Here is a 19860-nt window from a genome sequence, read left to right as displayed (position 1 = left end):
TGGCTTAGGTGCCCTTACTGTTTCCGACAGCTGCTGCAACATTCTACATTCACACAAAAGTTCCAATTTCTCCATGTCTTGTCGAACAGTTGCTATTATTTATTTTGTAGTAGCCATTCTGATGGGTGTGAGGTAGTTATCTCCTACCTAAGAGTTTTGATTTGTATTTCTCTAATTTTTAGTGATATTGAACGTTTTTTTCTGTTGCTGTTGGCCATTTGTATCTTTGGAGAAATGTCTGTTTGAGGCACCTGGGTGGCTCAGTCAGATGAGTTTCCAACTCTTGACTTTGGCTCAGGTCATGATCCCAGGGTTTTGGTATTGAGCCCTGCATCAGACTCTGCTTGGAATTCTCTCTCCCACTTCCCCTTTCCCACTGGCACTCTCTCTCTCTCTCTCTAAAAAAAATCTATTTAAACCCTTTGCCCATTTTTGAATTGGGTTGTTTGTTTTGTTGTTGTTGAGTTGCAAGAGTCCTTTATTGTTTCCCTTTTCCTTTTAAAAGGCTCCTAGAGTCTGACCTTTGGGGCTCCCAAGCTGTTGTAACACTTTCTTGTGTCGTGAACACCAGTTCTGAAACCCAGAGGCCAAAAATGCTAAGATTTGAAAACATCAACTGTAAACATCAACTCATGTTTTCAGTGACAAAACCAAAAGTAGCAAGTTTTTGCTTTCTTCCAAAATGTTTTTTTTGATTTTCATTCTCAGAATTCTTAAAGGAAGATGATTTTGTGTTTTTCTACTCTTAAAATGATTAATCCTTTGTTTTCATAGTTGGGATGCCTCCTGGGTGTTCTTATTTAATTTTTTTTTTTTTCTTCTGTAATCACCCTGAGTACTTTTCTTGGCCTTTTTTTATAGGACCCTTTTTTTACCTTCCTATGGAGGCGTCTTCTCCTGCTTCCATGCATGGCCAGCAGAGGGCACCCTAAGAGCAGCTCAGCAGCCCTCGTAGCTGGGTTGAAATTAGCAATTTCCACAGTACCTTTAAAGACCCAGATTCTCCAGCTGTGGGGTTGGTGGGAGCTCGGTCTGGCTTTGGAATTAAGATTAGCTGAGGAAGCTGGGTGGCAGAGAGGTGGTGCAAAAGGGATTCATTAGCCTCAAGGAGGTTAAAGGGGAAATGCAGCCTAATGCCCCAGATCTTCAGACTTCTCTTTTCTTACTAAAGAAGTTGTAAAAGCCACTCTGGGTGGGACAAAGAAAATAAACTTAATATCTTTGATATTTTGCTTACTCCTAGCTGTTGTACTGCAAATAACAGTGACACCATTTGTTAACTTAGACTTTTTCCTGCTCTTTTAATATTTTTCCTGCATATTAAATGTATCTCAAATACAGAGGCACTAGAGTTTTGGACAGCTGAGTTTTCTTAGAGAATAGAACCTAGTTTAGAGAAGTGTTCTATATATATTTTTATGTGCACTCAGGAAAATAGTGAAGGTACAAATGTCCATAATTTCATAGTCTTTAGTTTTTTTTTCACAATCATTTGCACTTAATTTTCTCTTTTCTTTTCAATTTGTGTTCATTGTTTTTCAGCTACAAAATAAGCTTGAAACCACAGGTTTTGGTGTACCTTCTTTGAGAGTACATGTTTATCTCAGCCTCCCTCCCCCCAGTGGCTCTGGGATAACATCTGGTCACAAACCACACTCTGATGTTGGAGACCCAGGACAGCATACCGTGTGCCAGGAGTAATGGGGCAGCACCCACCATAGCAGTTGCCTAGACTATGGTGGGTGCATATCAAGTTAGAGCAAGGAGAAGGAGCACATCACCAGAAGAAGAGCACCCACACTCGAAGCCAGCATTTTTCTTAAGGGCTGCTCTTCATCACTTTCCTTGATATCCTCAGTTACTTCTGTAACCCATTGGTGAATGCATTCAGTTTCGGCTTCTTGTTGTAAACCCTTGTCTGTGACTATCTCTTAGAGACTCGAAATTTCAACCACTATTCCTTTGATTTACCCCAGTTCATCAAACAGGCTGTTCTCTTCACCAATGAGGCATTGATTTTCTTGTTCAAACATTTGTATTTCTTCTGGGGATAATTCATCTTCCCCTTTGCCATCTCCCCACATGCTCAATTCAGGTTGTGCTTTGTTCGGAGTCTATTTTGGGTATTCCTCAGTGACAGGTTTTTTTTTTTTCATAGTCTTTTGAAGGATTCTGTGAAACTTTCTCAGAAGACATAAATTCTCTTGTCTTTGTATTTGATTCTGGTTCCAACTTACATGATCTTTTCTCATCACTGCTCGTTTAACTCTAGTGGCTCTTTGTTCTGAGTAAAGTTTATAGTCTTTTTTTTTTAAGTTTATTTATTTATTTTTGAGAGAGCATGTGAGAGCAGTTGGGGAGGGGCAGAGAGAGAAAGAGAATCCCAAGCAGGCTCCGTGGTGCAACACACTGAAACAGCACTCCTGTGCTTGCTGGAAACGCATCTCCTTGTGGGCTTGTGTCTTAAGTTGCTGAGTTGCTCCTGAGCAGATCCTCACGAATGTCTGAGCACCCTGGTCTATCTGATATGTGTCATCCTCTCACACCCAGACGTGATGTGGCTGTAAGCATTAATATAATCTGTCCTGTGTTCCAGAAGATAACTTCTCAGTTTGCCAGTGTGCAAAAGCTTATGCAGGACAGAAGCGCATGGGTGGTGACCAGCTGGGTGCAGTAAGTGCCAGCACAGAGCAGGTATGCAAGGCACCGAGCTAGAGGCCACAGGCCTTTGTTTCCCCTCAACCCACAGCCATTCCGATCCACCAGATGAAGACAGCACTTCCTCTAAGGGTTATTCTAGAATTCAATGAGATACCTGTAGAATGTTTTGGCATTACTTGGCCCCTAGTGACCAATAAAATGTGTTACTGTTGTGATTATTATTGTTACCGTTCTTATTTCTATTTGTGGTGGGGAAGAACTCTGGAGAGAGTGTTGCTCTACAGAGAAGGTGTATTGGGAGGATGGCTAGGAATTTATCAGATGAGGACGAAGGTGGAAGACCACTTCAACTTGAAAGTCTTGGTGACTTGGCCTTGTGAATCATTGTTGCTTTCTGTGAATGGATGTGTGTGCTCGTGCATCCATTTTGGGTGCTGGGACTTGGTGAGGGTTAACAGCCTGGGTGACTGGTACTTGCTGCTCCGTGGCACCTTTCATGAAGCTGAGAGTGCCCAGCAGTTCAGAATCTCTTTTTCTGTCATAAGATACTGAAATACATGGAAGAAAGAAAGCATGCCCCTTGGGATGAAGCCAGGAAACCCCAAGGCATCCTTGCAGATGGTCAGGGTCAGGAAATACTGTCTGTGTGCCTTCCGACTCTTACCTCTACTCCCCCTGTGATAAGCCTCCGAGCCTTTTCTCCACAGCCTGGACCAGAACATCAGCGTTACCTGGGGACTTGTCAGAAATTCGGAATGTCGGGGTGCACACAAACAATCTGCATTTTGACCCAGGTGATTTGAGAAGCACCATCCCAGGCTATTGGTCCAGGCCATACTTTTAGTACTGGTGGGTTCTCAGACAGGGATTCACAGGATTTAGGGGGCTGGTGAATGTGGATAGGGAAAGAATACATCCTGATGCTCCCTAACCAAAATTTAGCATTTTTCATTTGAAAATGTAGACAAAACAATGTAGTATTAGCTGTATTTCTGATTTTGTTACCAGTGGAAGTGGAGATATTTTCAGATCACCTTACACTTTCTGCAGAAAAATCATTTATGCCCTGCTGAGGATTCTAAGTTATCAGACCTTCCACTCATTCTTGATGTTTAAAACGTTCATAAAGAAGCATATTTTTAGTACATCATATTTAGAAAATGTAACTTTTTTTTGGAAATTGGTTTCCTTTATAATTTTATGTATTTTATTCTAGGCATTTAAAGCCATTATTTAGGGGAGGAGGCTGTAACCATCCCTAAGCTACTGCTGTGGTCCATGGCACTGAGAAAAAGGAAGGATTCCCTGCCAAAGAGGGAAAGAGAAATTTCCAGATCATGTTTTCTCAGGGAATTGTTACATTGTTGGCCTTTCTACCAGTGGAGGTTTGTTGTCCAAATGGGTGTAGAGGTACCTAGGAGAGGTACCTTGTATCTGCCAGCTGGTGGGAGGGGGTCATCCTTCAGCCAGTGGTGGTCAGTTGTCTGCAACTGGAGGGCCAGTGTGAGAGCAGGAGAGAGAAGCAGAGAGGGACTGACAATGGGAATAGGGCAGCTAGGCTTCACTGCCATATCCTCCTCATTCGAACATCAGAACAGAAATGCGGATCCTCAATTGTGTCACAGTACAGAACCTTGTTCTTCAAATCCTGTGACTGCTTACCTGGAGTATAATGTTGAAGGTCTATGCAAAGGTGGAGCAGCAGTGTGAGGAGCTTTGTGGACCCACTCTTCAGTGAAACACACAAAACTAGAGAAAACTGTAAAAAACAACCATTTAAGGTCTCTGGAAACTATCCTAAGGGCATGTAGCAAATGAGGAAACATTGATTCAAGAAAGCCAATAAACTTGGCAAGAACACTGACAATGTGGCATTTGAGCCTTGACACTTTCTCCCTTTCCCTTTCCTGAGCTCAGCTTGATGGAAGTTCCATCCCAGGTAGGTGTTGCTAAGAAGATGGGGCTCCCTCTCTTCTCCGCTCGCAATCAAGGGTTACTATATCTGACAAGGAGGGGAGGCCGCCATTGTTTCTCCTCTTCTCCAAGTAGAAGAGGTGCAATTCCTGGTGAGTTCAGAAGATGGAAAGGGCCTCCCTTTACTACCCCTCACCCATAGGATGGAGGATCGACCCAGGTGTGGAAGCCAAGAATATTGGGTTCCCAATCACCCTGCCCCAACTTGATCATAGGGCAGAGGTTTGATGTAGGGAGAGGCACGCAGACAAGACCAGAGGCTACCACCTTGCCCAGCATTCAGAGTAGTGGCTCAGACAGTGTGCCCAGAAGAGGCAGTCTGTGCAGTAAAGAATTTGACCTTACACAAAAAGATGTCTGGCCTTTGCCCTTGGATTCTAGGTAATTCTATGCCCTTGGAATATTATGCCTGATAGAAATGTTATTGTTTGCCTCGTGTCTCTGGGTCATACTGGATAGTCTGACAGTATGATTTAGGATGGGGGCTGGCCACACCAAGAAGACCAACAATGTGGTTTAGGGTGGGGACCCTGGGTGAGGCCTGGGGAGGCTGGAGACTGACATCAGCCATATGGGCAATCAATCATGTCTATGTAATGAAACCCCAGTAAAACTCTGAACATTGAGGTTTGGTTTGGCAATACTCCATGCATATTATCACACACTGATGCTAGGAAAGTCATGTGTCCTAACTCCATGGAGAGAATAATGGAAGTTCCACATTTGGTAGACTCTACTCTATGCTCTCTCTTAGCCCTTACAGCTTTGTGATGGGATGTTATTGTGCAATTGGCTTTTTAGGGATACTGAAAATTGCTTGAGGGTGGTAATTTCTTTTTTCAGAACTCCCCAGGGGATTGGGGACTTCCCTTTTGGGCAACTCTTCTAGACTGAGTTGTTCATGCATTCCTGTTTCAGACTTGAGGTATTGGCATGGTATTGGCTTGAAGAGCAGGGAGCGGATAGTGTTACCATGTATGTAATTTTGAATGGAATGGTCCAGTACTGTGCGTTTTATTTAGGAAACCAATTGAGGAAATTGCTGACATCTAGATGACTTGCATTTTCCAACTGCGATATTATTCTCTTGTTATGGTTGTATAGGAAGGCACTAGCTGTGTGAGGGTGGCTTCTGGAATCAGATGGCTTGGGTTTACATCCTAGCTCTGTCAATGTTAAAACACAGATTTATTGAGGTATTATTTAAATACATAAAATTTACCAATTGCAAGTGTTTACTGATTTGTTGGTAAATATATAGAGTTGTGCACCCATCACCAAATAATTTGAGAATATATCCATCATCACCCCAGAAAGAGCCTTCATCCCATTTCCAGTCAATTTCTAATCATAGCCCTAGCCCTAGACAACCACTAAGCTGCTTTGTTTATTTAAACAAAATATATTTTTAATGTTTATTTATTTTTGAGAGAGAGAGAGACAGAGTGCAAGCAGGGGAGGGGCAGAGAAAGAGGTAGATGCCGAATCTGAAGCACAGAAACCACCGCAGGGCTCAAACCCAGGAATCGCAAGATCATGACCTGAGCTGAAGTCAGACGCTTAACCGATGGCCACCCAGGTGCCCCAGACCTGCTTTGTTTATAGTGCATGTCAAAAACATTTGCCAGTTAATCTACCACCACTAGGACATGAGGGAAAAGTTCAGTTTTACTGCATCCTCATGAGTTCTGAGCCACAGCTTCAACTTCTACTTAATAATTTACATAATTGTAGTATTTTATTCACTTAATTTGCATTTCTAATGATGTAGGAGGTTAAATATTACCCCACACAATTGCACACTCATTGTATTTCCTCTGTATTTAATTTTCTGTTTATGTCTTTTACCTCAAGGTGTTCTTTGACTTTTGGCCTCGACATTATATCCTGAACCTGGAGCCTCCTTTGGGCTCGACATTATGTCCTGAACCTGGAGCCTCCTTTGGGCTCGACATTATGTCCTGAACCTGGAGCCTCCTTTGGGCTCCTATCTGGGCCAGGCCGTAGGCATTTGAGTTTTTGATCCTAGTTCCAGAGGCCCATTTTCAAACTATCTGTGTCTAACCCAGGCAGAGTTGCTAGATATGTATGGCAGGGAAATTTTTTTGTTACTAATTATTGTGCTTTAAAAAAAATGTATTTATTGGCTCAGTTGGGTGTCAGACTCATGATTTTAGCTCAGGTCATGCAAGATCTTGCAGTCGTGGGACCTGGGCCCCACACTGGGCTCTGTGCTGTGCGTGGAGCCTGCTTGGGATTCTCTCTCTCCCTCTCTCTTCCCTTCCCCAGCTTGTGCATGTGCTCTCTCTCGCTCTCTTTCTCTCTAAAAATAAATAAATAAACATTAAAAAATAATTTATTTATAGGTGCACTTGTGTGGCTCAGTCAGTTAAGCATCTGACTTTGGCTCAGGTCATGATTTCACTGTTTCTGAGGTTTGTGGAGTTTGTAAGTTCAAGCCCAGCATTGGGCTCTGTGCTGACAGTGCAGAACCTCCTTCAGATTCTCTGTCTCCCTCTCTCTCTGCCCCTCCGCCACTCTCTCTCTCTCTCTCTCTCTCTCTCTCTCAAAAATAAATAAATATTAAAAAATAATTTCTTTATAGAGAACAGATTGGTGGTTGCTAGAGGGGTGGGGTGGCAGTGGGTGAAGGAGGTCAAAAGGTACAAAGTTCCAGCTATAAAATAAATAAATCATGGGATGCACAGAGCCCAACACAGGCTCAAACTCACAAACAACTAGATCATGACCTGAGCCGAAGTTGGACACTTAACTGACTGAGCCATCCAGGCGCCTTGGAATATATTTTTTAATATTGTGAAGTAAAGGTGAGAACTTTGGTTCAAAATCAAGTACAGAAGTGAGCTGCGGCTTCCATATCTGGTAATATGGAAGGCTAAGTTATCCACCCCCATCTTTCCTCTGCCCATTAATTGTAGGATAACATTTGTTTAAAATTGAAGTATAATTTACATGCAGTAATTACACAGTCCTTAAGTGTACAGTACAATGAGTTTTAATAATAGCATACTCCATGAAACACATACACTTAACAAAATATAGAAGATCTTCATCAACCTAGAAAAGTTCCTTATGACCCTAACCAGTCAATCCTGCACTTCTACTAAGAAAGCAATGTTCTAAATAATTTCCTGAAGATTAGATTTGTCTGTTCTTGAACTTCTTATAAATGGCATAATTATAGTATGAACATGTGGTACATAGCTTCCAAAGTGGATCTCAATGATCCCTACCTCATTATATTTACATCTTTGCATAATCTCCCTTTGAATGTGGCTGGAATGTGGGCTTACTTCTCATGCACAGAATACAGCAAAAGTGATGTGATGTTCCTTTCAAGACTAGATCATAAAAGAGTGTGGCTTCTATCTTTCTCTCTCTGACTCTACTCACTTGCCTGACCTGGTGAAGCAAACTGCCATTTTGTGAGCTGCTTTATGGAGAGGCCCACCTGCCAAGGAACAGCTCTGTGTGTGTGTGTGTGTGTGTGCGTGTACTTAATCCAGGCAACAAAAATGAGTGAACTTGGAATGCATTTTTTCTGAGCTGAGCCTTGATATGACTGCAGTCATGGCTGTACTTTGATTGCAGCCTGTGAAAGACCTTGAGCCAGAGACACCCAGCCAACCCATGCTTGGATTCCTAACCCACAGAAAGCATGAGATAATAAGTGATGTTGTAAGGCCCTAAGTTTTGGCTTAATTTTCCTACAAAATAGATAACTAGTGTAGTACTTTTTGATGTCTGGTTTCTTTTGTTCAACAAAATGTCTGATTTTCAGTCTTGTTTTTTGTGGGTATAGGAAGATATATTCTTAAAAATCTTATTAAAAGCATCAAAAGCTACCAAGACAGCAAAATATTCCACTGTGGGAGTAAGCTTCAGTCTAGAGAAGTATATTGAGCACTGAAACCACATTAGTTAAATGGAGTGACTTTGAGTGTCAGTTTTGATTGTGTGGGGACAAAAAGTGACTCAAGAAGAGTCTGGTATAAGAACATCTCCCCGTAAAACTGGGATCCCAAAAGGCATTTACTTGCTCAGGATATGTGTGATCCAGAAGAATAGGGTATATAGTCAATAATATTGTAATAACTTCTTTTTGAAAAAAAATTTAAAAAATGTTTTTAAGTCTATTTATTTTGAGAGAGACAGAGGCTGTGTGAGTGGGTGAGGGGCAGAAAGAGAAGGAGACAGAGAATCACAAGCAGGCTCCACACTGCAAGTGCAGAGCCTGAGGTGGGGCTTGATCCCACGGACCGTGAGATCATGACATGAACCAAAACCAAAAGGTGGATACTTACCCGGCTGAGCCACCAAGGCACCCCAAAATATTGTGTGACTTTATATGGCAACAGATGGTAACTGCACGTACCATGGTGAGCAAGAATAATGTATAAAATTGTCAAATTACTATATTGTACACCTGAAATTAATATGACATTGTATGTAAACTATATTTCAATTTTAAAAAAGGATAGACTCAAGACTTTCCCAAATGTAATTACTTTTGTAAATTTGTCTTTGAAGCCATGTAAATGTTTTACACATTTATAAAGTTAAACCATAAAGAATTAAAAAAGATCCAATCTCTGAAAAAATGAAAACAAAAGAAACAAGTATATTTATATCCAAGAGGAGAAAGCCAATACATAAAGAATCAAGATTTCAGTGTCAGATGAAAATAATCCAAATATAAAATCTTCAAAGATATTAAGTAAAACTCATATAATCCTAACTCTGAATGACTCATGAAGTATATTTGCTTAAAAAATGTTCCCAGTTTTGCCCTAGAAGGGTTAGAAATAATGACAAACTTAGTAATGATGAATACTCATTTTCCACTAAAAGATCAGGCTCCTTTGAGAAAAAACACATTTCTTGTCTGAAGCAGGAACTAGACAAGATGTCATTCTAGAAAAACATGGACACTAGCAAAGACTGCTGGGGTCTTGTCAATCTTGCCTAAAGAACCTAGGAGTGAATGTGAAGAGGCCCCCCTGGCCAAAGTTGGGCCACTTTGAGCACTGATAAGAATAATAACTACAAAGAATTGAAACAAATTTTAAAAAACCCAAAAAACAGAAAAACCACAAAAAATAACCAACCAGGTCTTTGGTCCACTTTGGAGGATACCAGGGAACCAATTCATTACTTTAAAATCAGTAAATAAAGAGAAAGAATAAAGCATTTACTTCACCTTTTCTGTGTTAACTATACTTCAGTGTTCAGTGTAGTCCTGTAGCTCAGTTTCTTTTTTTTTTTTTTTTAGAACAATGGAAGAAAAATGATAGAATTAGAATATCACCATTTTGCAATTCGTAATTAAAGATTGGTCCTAGGGGTGCCTGGGTGACTCAGTCAGTTAAGCATTGACTCTTGGTTCCAGCTCAGGTAATGATCTCATGGTTTCAGGGGTTCAAACCCCACACAGGTCTCTGTGCTGACAGTGTGGAACCTGCTTGGGATTCTCTGTCTCCCTCTCTCTCTCTGCCCTCCCCAACTTGTTGCTGTCTTTCTCTCAAAATAAATAAACTTAAAAAAAAGAAAAAGACTGGATCTAGGCATTGATCATCAGTGACTGCTAGTGTCAGAAAAAGAGACAACTGGACATCACATATCTCCTCTAGAAACACAGAACACTGAATATGAAGAAGTCTTACTGAAAAATTGAACCCCAAATCTTATCAAGTCTTTAGGACAGGAGTTGGCAAACTATGGCCTGTGGTCCAAATCTGGCCCACTGACTGTTTTTGTAAATTGCATTTTACTGGAACACATTCATATAGTTTTGTTTTTGTTTTTGTTTGCTTGTTTGTTTCTGGTTTTCAGAAAAAGAAAAGTGCATTTATTAAGTACTTCTTATAGCCCAGACATTTAAAAATATATAGAGAGAAAATATATATTGAAAATCTATGTAATATATAATCTATATATAATATATAAAATATATATTTATGTATAATATATATGTATATTTTATATACATAATAGTGTATATATATTTTTCATTTAAAGGTTTTAGTCCCTATTTTGTGGCTGAGCAAGCTATGTCTCAGAGTGATTCACTAACTTGCTCAGAGAAGGATCTCTCCCAATGGGAAGATCTGGAAAGTTTTAATAAAGGAAGTATCAACTCAGCTAGTTCTTAAAGGTTTGGTGGAATTTTATTTTTTCAAATTTATGATTTTTAGTTATAAAAGTAGTACATGTTTTCTGTGGAGATTTAATTGTGGAGATTTAAAAAGTATAAAAAAGCCCAAAGATGCAAGTTGAAAAAACAAGCCCTTAAATCCACCATCTCACTAGAAAAACATTGTTAACATTTTGGTATATAACCTTATAATTTCTTTTCTACTAATTGTCATGTCTAAATGAACAGTTGGGACTACACTGTTTAGTCACCTGCACTTCTATAATGTTATTATTTCATTTAAACTTCTCAATAACTCTCCAAAGTAAGAAGTATTATCAATCAATTTTATAAGAATAACTTGAGAGGCAGAAAGTTGAGCTTGTCCAACTCACATGACAGAGCCAAAATGCACATCTAGAATGTCTTTCTCAGAGCCTATGGCTTCCTCCCAGCTGCCTCGTAGACCATGAGCTGCACCATGGAGATGGCAGGGCATGGAAAGGAAAGAATCACTGGGAGAGATTGGTTTTAAGATTGGATTTGGTGACTGCTTCTATCTAGGGCATAAAGGAAAGAGAGAAATTTCCCAAGCACTCTAATTTTTCCAGCCAGGGTATCTGGGAGAAAGGAGGCTGATCCCACAAAGGGTACTGATTTCACAATCTGTTTAATAATAAATGTAATCTCTATTAGGCAAAAAGTATTTCTTCAATTCAGACTCACCTCTTAACTTAGGGCTCTACTAACCATGTGATCCAGTGAAGTTTTATCAAATTTGCAATCATTCTGCACTAAGAAGACCTGGCCATGGTTGAAAATCTTATGAGAGCCAATGTGGAGGCTGGAGCACCTTGTTCATGCAAGCCTAGGCCTACACACACTGTGCATTTCCACCATGGCTATGCTGTACTCAATGGGACATCCTGACCAGGCACCAGGCTAAAGTGCAGTCAAACAAAATGGTCTCCTCCCCAAGTGGACTTTATTTCTGCCCTAGCAGAAATGGATGGGAACAACAAGTTTTTGTAAAAAGAAAGGAAGAAATCAAAACATTAAATGTACTTCTTCCCTGGGCAGTATGTGCCAGCCTTATATCACCTATATAACAGTGATATTGTTTGTTAGAACAGCACAGAGAGTTTCAGGAAAGTCCAGAAATGCCATTTTGAATTTGGTTCCTAGATTTCCAACACTGAAAGAAGGGGAAGAAACATGGGTGTGTAGGAGTCAGGAATGTCTCTTCTGATTCCAGCCTCTAGACCCAACCATACCCTGCCCCACAGACAAGGAAATGTAGCCCTGCAGACAACAGTGGGAGAGGGGTTTTGATACTGTTGGGGAGGAAAAAGTTTTACTCTACCCTTCAAAGTTCTGTTAGCTGGACCAAGAAGACATGAGGCACCTGGGTGACTTGGTTAAGCATCCAACTCTTGATTTCAGCTCAGGTCATGATCTCATGGCTCATGTGTTTGAGCCCCATATTGGGCTCTGCACTGATAGTGTGGAGCCTGCTTGGGATTCTCTGCTCTTCTCCTGCTCACACTTGCTGTCTCTCAAAATAAATAAACAAACGTAAAAAAATGGACATGAGAGACAGATTAACAAAAGACAATCAAATTTAGCTCTGTATGTATGGGGAAATATAGACATGAGATTCCAAAGACTGTCAGGCAAAATTAGCCATATATGCCATCCTGAACTAAAAAGAAGGGGGTAGAGGTCTGGGACTACAAAGATAAGCAATGCAATTCACAAGAAGAGTAAATGTTTGGAAAACCAAATATTTGCTGGGGCCACTCAGAAACAAAGGGACAAAGAGAGAACTTTTAAAGAACAGGCCTTGCTAGGTTCCTCCTTGTCTACCATACCTAGTTCATATCATGATATAGTTCTCTGTGGTGACAGCTCTCCTTCTGGAGTAGGTCTTCTCTCTAAATTCCTCTAGGCAGAGTTGTGAGGGGGAGGTCAAAGTTTCTTTCTGAGACTTTTGGGCCTTTATTATTTTCTGCTCAGAATAATTTACATGCCAAAGTGAACCATCTTGGAGCAGCCTGCCCTTGGTCTCTTTCTACAAAACAAAGAAGGAGGAGTGGACACACATATGCTATGACCCTTGGGATCCTTGAACCCTTTGAGGGTCTATCTGACAAATTTACCTTTGACCAAGGAAAGAATGATTCACTGGTCAAATGGTTCCGGTTCAATTACTGACTAGATACACAGCATCCAATTCCACCATCCACAACCCCCAAGCCCAAGATAATTTGTTTTGTTCCTTTCTCCTCTCAGATTTTCTAAACCTTATCACTTTTAAGAAATTCACCCTCAGGGAGCTAATTTTTACATAATTGTTTGTTCTCTGTGTTTCTTCAGGAAATCTTGTTCTCCATTTCTGGATGATCTGCATCCGTAGAAAACATTAGCTTTGCCCTCTTCGACTCTGAAAACTTGGCCACAAAGTCAAATTCCCTTCAGGTCTCTCTAGTGTGAAACTTCCTGTAATCCTTTTCCCTAACACATACCACAGATCACTTACACAGATGTTTTGGAGAGAAGACCAGGCCCTCACAAACATCCTACAGAGAGCCTTCTTCGGAACTTCTTTACACCTGTTTCCTCCTCTAAATTGCCTCAGCTTCTGGTTCCCCTTTGCTCTCTCCTAAATACCTTCTCACATTGTAGGCAAACTCTTGTGTCCTCTATTATGTACTGGGATAGATAAAACACCCAAATAAACATTTGAATAGCAGGGTGATTATGAATGAATACCTTTCTATCTTTTCCTTTTTCATCCTGTTTTTCTCATTTCCTCATTTCATGGGCTTCCAGTTGAGGTCTATACTTGGTCTCTGAGACTTTGCAATTTTCCCTTTACCTGTACAAGTGTATATCACATCTTCGTCAAAAAGTTCTTCATGGCACCCACACCAGTGAAAGTTCATTTTTCCTTTCTCATTCAATAGTAAATATTTATTGACTACCTACTATGTTCCAGGCACTGTTCTGACAAAACAGATAAAGTCTCATTCCAATGGAGCATCAGCAGGAGGCCAAGAATAAGTAAATAAATAAAACAATAAATAATATACTCAGAAGAAAAAAGAAGCAGAGTCATGGGAAAGAGTGATGGGAGGTGGGCTTGGCTTGGCCTGTTACCAAACCTTAGCAAAAATAGTTACTTGTTTTCTTCACATTTATCAAATGTCTAAGTCTATTACTCCTTTGGCAACAGATGTGGATGCACTGAATTTTTTTAATTTTTAAAAAATGTTTATTTATTTTTGAGAGAGCACGAGCAGGGAAGGGGCAGAGAGGAAGACAGAATCCGAAGCAGGCTCCAGGCTCCAAGCTGTCAGCACAGAGCCCAATGGGGGGACTCGAACTCACAAACTGCAAGATCATGACCTGAGCTGAAGTTGGATGCTTAGCTGACTGAGCCACCCAGACATCCCCAGGTGTGGATGTATTGAGATAACTGATCAACAACACCTGCTTTTGCCAACCAACCCTCAAATGGGAGGAGTAATAATGTTCACCTCATGAAGATTAAACAAGATATGTAGTCCTTGTAAAGTACTTAATGCAGTGTCTGATACAAAAAGCATACTAAATACAGGGTGGCCAGAAAAAATGGGAAGGAGGGGGAGCTGCCATCGGCAAAGTCCATCTCTTTTGCTCTACTTTTAGCTCACTCTTCACACTATTTGTGCTTTCTTCAGGCATCTCGTAGCTTTATGAGCAATTGACCCTTGCACTGAGAAGATGCTCCAGATAAAGATCTTAGCTGAAAGTGATATGATCAACAAATGGCACAGTTTGGAAGGAATGCAGGCTGAACTTGACAGTAGCTGGTATGTCTCACTTTTGTCCCTGGGGCTTCTCTTTACCCACAGAAATTCATTTGGTCACCTGACACACAGGCAAACCTGGAATTGAGGGAGGTAATAGTCCACAGGGCAACCTTGATCAATGGGCATGAGGGCCAATACATAAACACACTGCTTCTGTACTTAGGGCAGAAGGGGCTGCAGTGCATTCTATGGCTTCTCAGAGCCTTTCCAGGATGGAAACTTAGCAGTGACCAGCTGGAGGGACACATCTTTCCATCTTTCCCTGTTTTTAATCTCCTGGTCCCAACCCAAGTCTTGCTCATTGGAATCACTTTCCAAAATAATTACCTTCATAAGGCCTTTATATCAGGAAAAACTCAGACTAAGATGGTCTCAATATTTATATGCTGGTCTTTCCTTTTAGATTCTATCTCCCAATATTTATATATAAATTATATATATATATATATATATATATATATATATATATATGAAACTATCTAGTCTCTTTGCTTCTTCATAGCTCCTACAAGTTTTTTTAATTTGAGTATAGTTGACACACATGCTACATTAGTTTCAAGTGTAAAACATAGTGATTTTATAACTCTATACTGCATGCTATGTTCACAAGTGTAGCTACCATCTGCCACCGTACAAAACTATTATAGTACCATTGACTACGTTCCCTCTGTTGTGCCTTTTTACGTATGATTTATTCATTCTGTGACTGGAAGCCTGTGTCTCCCACTCCCCTTCACCCATTTTGCCCAGCCCCCCACCCCTCTCCCCTCTGGCAGCCATCAGTTTGTTGTCTGTATTTATGGGTCTGTTTCTGCTTTTTGTTGGTTTACTCATTTGTTTTGTTTTTTAGATTCCACATATAAGTGAAATAATACAGTATTTGTCTTTCTCTGTCTGATTTATTTCACTTAGCATACCCTCTAGTCCATATTGTCCCAAATGGCAAAATCTCATCCTTTTTAAAAAAAAAATTAATGTTTATTTTATTTTTGAGAGAGAGAGAGACAGAGTGTGAGTGGGAGAGGGGCAGAGAGAGAGGGAGACTCTGAAGCAGGCTCCAGGCTCCAAGTTATCAGCACAGAGCCTGATGTGGGGCTCGAACTCATGAACTGCGAGATCATGACCTGAGCCAAAGTCAGTCACTTAACTGACTGAGCCACCCAGGTAGCACAAGATCTCATTCTTTTTTTATGGCTATGTATTATTCCACCGTGTGTGTGTGTGTGTGTGTGTGTGTGTGTGTGTGTGTCTGTGTATGTGTCTCACATCTTCTTTATACATTCATTTATTGATGAACACAGGTTTCTTCCATATCTTGGCTATTTTAAAGAAGGCTGCAATAAACATAAGGGTGCATGTATCTTTTTGAATTAGTGGTTTTTTTTGGGGGGGGGAGGGTAAATACCTAATGAAATTATTGGATCATATGGTAATTCTATATTTAATTTTTTGAGGGTCTTCCATACTGTCTTCCATAGTGGTTGTACCAATTTATATTCCCACCAATGGAACATGAGGATTCCTTTTTCTCCACATCCTTGCCAACATATGTTATTTCCTCTCTGTTTGATTTTAAACCATTCTGACAGGTGTGAGCTGATATCTTATTGTGGTTTTGATTTGCATTTCCCTGATGATTAGTGATGTTGAGCGTCTTTTCACATGTCTGTTGGCCATTTGTATGTCTTCTTTGGAAAAATGTTTATTCAGGTCCTTTGCCCATTTTTAAATTGGATTATTTGTTTTTTTGGTGTTGAGTTATATAAGTTCTTTATATTATTTGGATATTAACCTCTTTTGGATATATCATTTTCAAATATCTTCTCTCATTCATTAGGCTGCCTTTTCATTTTGTTGATGGTTTCCTTTGGTGTGCAAAAGCTTTTTATTTTGGTGTAGTCCAAATAGTTTATTGCTTTTGTTTATCTACCTGAGTAAACATATCCAGAAAATGTTGCTACAGCTGCTGTCCAAAAGATGACTGCCTATGTTTCCTTCTAGGAGTTTTATGGTTTCAGGTCTCACATTTAGATGTCACATTTAGGTATTTTTGTATGTGGTGTAAGAAAATAGTCTAGTGTCATTCTTTTGCATGTAGCTATTCAGTTTTACCAACACCATTTATTGAAGAGACTATCTTTCCCCATTGCATATTCTTGCCTCCTTTGTCATAGTCTAATTGACCATATAAGTGTTGGTTTATTTCTGGCCTCTCTGTTTTCTTCCATTGATCTATGTTCCAGTATCATATTGTTTTGATTACTACAGCTTTGTAGTATAGTTTGAAGTCTGAAATTGTGATAACTTCAGTTTTGTTCTTCTTTCTCAAGATTGCCTTGGCTCTTCAGGTTCTTTTGTGATTCCACACACATTTTAGTTTTATTTGTTCTGGTTCTGTGAAAAATGCTGCAGGTATTAATCAGTAGATTAATTTGGGTAGTATGGACATTTTAACTCAAGGTAGGAAGTTTCAGTCATCAGATTAGCACACAGTTTCTCTGCCAAGGACCTTTTAGACTGCTCTTTCAGTATATGTTTGGCTCCAGCTTGGCCAAGCTGATGATAACTGTTTCTGTACATGTAAACAAAATCCAGGGATCACATCACTTAATACCAAATTTCTCTTTGATTAACAAAGTCTACATTTCCACCTCTATAGCTGGTAGAGACAAGGTCTTAAATTTTTTCAAGTTGGAATACTGTCATTTGGAGGGTTACAATGAACTGTCATTTTGAAGGTTGTATTTTAGGGTGCAGACTGTTCTTTAATTCCAGAAGCAACATTTTGATGAATCTTTTGGTAATGCTAATGCATCTACCACTTCTGACTCCCATTAAATTCATATATGTATGTATGTATGTATGTATGTATGTGTGTATGTATATATATATATATGCAAATGCTTCAGACTGAGATGTTAAATATTCTGTTTTGGAATAAAAATTGAATATAGCTAGCTGAATTATTGATCTACAGCATTATTTTTTTCCCCCTTAAATGTAGATTTAAGCTGTTTTATAATGAAATGTTTTTATTTGCCCTTGGGAAGAAGCAGAGAGACAACAGCCTGGATAAGCAACAGGATGGCAAGGAATGACCAGCAGAAGAGGAGCATTGTCCTGACCCAGAGACTATAGAATTGCCTGGCTGGAAGGAGATGCTTTGGGGAACAGTTTCTTTAGGGGTACCCAAATATTACTTGAGGAGGAAAAACCTAATAAAATACTGAACTCCTAGAGCCAAAGCATAAGAGACTCTTAAAAACTGAGAACAAACTGAGGGTTGATGGGGGGTGGGAGGGAGGGGTGATGGGTATAGAGGAGGGCACATTTTGGGATGAGCACTGGGTGTTGTATGGAAACCAATTTGACAATAAATTTCATATATTGAAAAAAATAAAATAAAATACTGAACTCCTTGATGGCAGTAGAATAGAGACTTAGACTATGTTATTTAAGCATTTATAACTTCTGAAGTTCAGAGAAGGTGGGAACATTTTGATTATACATGATTCTTGCACATCTCTCTCCTCAACCCCTTTCTTACTTTCTTTTTAAAAAGGTTTAAGTTATTTAAACTAAACAAAAACAAAAACACTTTATCTATCTCTTCCACCCCTCAATCCCTACTTCTGGCAGCCATCAATCTGTTCTTTACATCTATGGGCTTAGTGTGTATATATAGGTATATATTTCACATATTATTATTCAATTATTATGCATTATTTATATATAAATTATAAACATGTATTTATATTCACACATGTAAGAGAGATATTACAGTATTTGTCTTTTGTTTTCTGACTTATTTCATTTAGCATAATACCCTTGAGATCCACCTATTCATATAGTTATTGTATTTGTGACTAAATACCTGCTTTTGAACCACGATGGCCAGGGTCTTTGTTTGCACCAGAGACCCTTCAGCCCACTAACCTGAAAATCTTTACTATCTATCCTCTTAAAGAAACAGTTTGCTGTCCTTGCTCTAGTTCTAATAGTTTATTTATTTTTTTTCCAACGTTTTTTTTATTTTTTATTTTTTATTTTTGGGACAGAGAGAGACAGAGCATGAACGGGGGAGGGGCAGAGAGAGAGGGAGACACAGAATCGGAAACAGGCTCCAGGCTCCGAGCCATCAGCCCAGAGCCTGGCACGGGGCTCGAACTCACGGACCACGAGATGGTGACCTGGCTGAAGTCGGACGCTTAACCGACTGCGCCACCCAGGCGCCCCTAGTTCTAATAGTTTAGAGGAAATATAGGGGACAGAGGAACATGTTTAAGTGACACCATAGAGAATAATCAGCAAAATTCAAAATGTGAAATAATCTATGAAATAAAATTAATTTCTTTAACAAGTAAATGCTAGTAAAATAATTAAAAAATTGTTAATGTTTATTCTTGAGAGGGAGAGAGACAGAGACAGAGACAGAGTCAGAGTGTGAGGAGGGGAGGAGCAGAAAGAGAGGGAGACACAGAATCTGAAGCAGGCTCCAGGCTCTGAGCTGTCAGCACAGAGCCATGGGGCTCAAACCCACAAACTGGGGAAATATGACCTGAGCCGAAGTCAGACCCTTAACCAACTGAGCCACCAGGTGCTCCAAGAATTAAAAAAAAATTTTTTTTTAACATTTATTTATTTTTGAGACAGAGAGAGAGAGAGAGAGCATGAACAGGGGAAGGTCAGAGAAAGAGGGAGATACAGAATCTGAAACAGGCTCCAGGCTCTGAGCTGTCAACACAGAGCCTGACGCGAGGCTCGAACCCACAGACCGTGAGATCATGACCTGAGCCAAAGTCGGACGCTTAACCAACTGAGCCTCCCAGGCGCCCCACCCCAAGAATTTTTTAAGAAGAGTGGGAGAGACTACCTGTAGGAAACACATCAACTTAATGTAAAGTGTAGGCCTTTAAGAAAAATCCTGATTCAAAAGTCAACTTAAAAATATGAATGAACAATCAGAGATGTCCAAGTATTGACTGAATATTTGATAGTGCCAGAGTATTACTATTAATTGTTCAGTTGTAACAACAATATTGCTTTTATGTTATTCTTTTTAAATTTTTTTAAAATTTATTTATTATTGAGAGACAGAGAGAGACAGCATGAGCATGGGAGGGGCAGAGACAGGGGGAGACACAGAATTCGAAGCAAGCTTCAGGCTCTGAGCTGTCAGCACAGAGCCTGACACAGGGCTTGAACTCACAAACCACA

General features: G+C 39.9%; 1 pseudogene; it reads right to left on the bottom strand.

Moving 5' to 3' along the window:
- Positions 1-1298: 1298 nt before the first annotated feature.
- Positions 1299-6516, bottom strand: LOC101089151 (annotated as a pseudogene).
- Between the last annotated feature and the right edge of the window lie 13344 nt (positions 6517-19860).

Source organism: Felis catus, chromosome D4, assembly GCF_018350175.1.
Source record: "Felis catus isolate Fca126 chromosome D4, F.catus_Fca126_mat1.0, whole genome shotgun sequence".
Lineage (NCBI taxonomy): Eukaryota > Metazoa > Chordata > Mammalia > Carnivora > Felidae > Felis > Felis catus.
The sequence above is the reverse complement of the archived record's forward strand: the minus strand, read 5'-3'. Positions and strand labels throughout refer to the sequence as shown.